This window comes from Etheostoma spectabile, chromosome 6 (genome assembly GCF_008692095.1).
Source record: "Etheostoma spectabile isolate EspeVRDwgs_2016 chromosome 6, UIUC_Espe_1.0, whole genome shotgun sequence".
Classification (NCBI taxonomy): domain Eukaryota; kingdom Metazoa; phylum Chordata; class Actinopteri; order Perciformes; family Percidae; genus Etheostoma; species Etheostoma spectabile.
In genome coordinates, this window is record NC_045738.1 from 63,667 (window position 1) to 65,462 (window position 1,796).

Below are 1,796 nucleotides of genomic sequence, written 5' to 3' on the forward strand. Positions count from 1 at the left end.
ATTTCAGGGGTGTAATCACTCATGCCCCCTGTCTTTTAAGGAAGAACATTTATTTATTTACGATACATTATTCATTCACAAAGAAAATTGGTGTCCTTAAAAGGTTGGATTCCTAATCCTAATTCCTAATTTGTGTTTTTAATTAAGGCATTGAGATCAATTTCCATGTTTTTTATTCCTCTTTTTAGTTATTAGCATGGGTGTCTAAACTCATGCAAGTAAATAAATGTTGTTGTGCCCTATGTTTACTGTCCATCTATCTACAGATATCCAAGTCCAAGAAGGATGTAGCTACCAGTACAGCCCAATATATATATATTCCCAACCATTTTGATGGGGGACAGGAGACGGAGCTTCAGGCCAAACTGCTATAATCTTCATCCACGGCTTGATTATTCTGTCATGATGGACATATTGCTATGCATGTAGATATTTTTCAGTTTTTATGGCCCTACCTCTCTTGCACCTGCCCTCACTCTTGTACAAAATAAATGTGTATATGATTTTAAAGTAAAATAAAGTTAATAATCTTTAAATATCATTTGTTGCCATTTTTAAGGTTAAACACTGGCCCCTCCTTGGCCCCCCCCCCCTTGTAAAATTTGTCTAGAACCGCCACTGTACTGAACTCTTGTTCTGCATCCCGGTGACAATTTCACCTACTTTTTTTTTCACTTCAGGTTGAACATAAACTGCATTTCGCTGTCTTTGTACTACACTAGCCTGACTCCGCCCTCAAACATAAGGCAAGGCAAGGCAAGGCAGCTTTATTTGTATAGCACATTTCAGCAACAGGACGATTCAAAGTGCTTTACACAAAATCAGTTAAAAAACAGTTAAAAAATAAAAACAGATAAAAAGCACGTGAATAAACTTTAAAAATAAGAACATAGACACATAAACACAAGCATAAAGTTACAGTGCAGCATAAAGAATCGAGAAATGAAAAAGTCATTTAAAGAAGGCAACTCAAAAAGAAGGTTTTCAGCCTTGATTTAAAAGAACTGAGTAGCAGCGATCTGCAGGTTTCTGGGAGTTTATTCCAGATATGGAGACATAGAACTGAATGCTGCTTCACCCTGTTTAGTTCTGACTCTGGGACGAAAGCAACCGGTCCCAGATGACTGAGGGTCTGGGTGGTTTCATAGTGTGTAGCAGATCAGAAATGTTTTGGCCCTAAACCATTGAGTGATTTAAAACTAGCAAAAGTGTTTTGAAATCAATTCTTTTGAGGCACAGGAGCCAGTGTAAAGACTTCAGAACTGGAGGGATGGATCCAGTCTCTTGTTCTTAGTGGGACCCGAGCAGCAGCGTTCTGAATCAGCTGTAGCTGTCTGATTGATTTTTGGGAGACCTGTAAGACCCCTTTACAGTAGTCAAGTCTACTGAAGATGAAGCATGTGACAAAGTTTTTTCCAAATCCTGTTGCCACATGAGTCCTTTAACCTTGATATATTCTTAAGTTGATAAAAGGCTGACTTTGTAATTGTCTTAATGTGGCTGTTAAAATTCAGGTCTGAGTCCATGACTACCACCAAGATTTCTTGGCTTTGTCTATTGTTTTTAACATGTTTTTTGAGCTGAGCGCAGACTTTTATCGTTCCTCTTTTGTTCCAAAAACACCCACCTCAGTTTTTTTTCCTTCATTTAACTTCAGAAAGTTCTTGCGCACGTCCAGCGCCGTTACTATTTTGTTTGATGCACTTAGTCAGTTTTTGTATTGGACTATAGTCCCCTGGCGATTAAGTTATGTAAATTTGTGTGTCGTCCCCATAACTATGGTAACTTATTTTGTT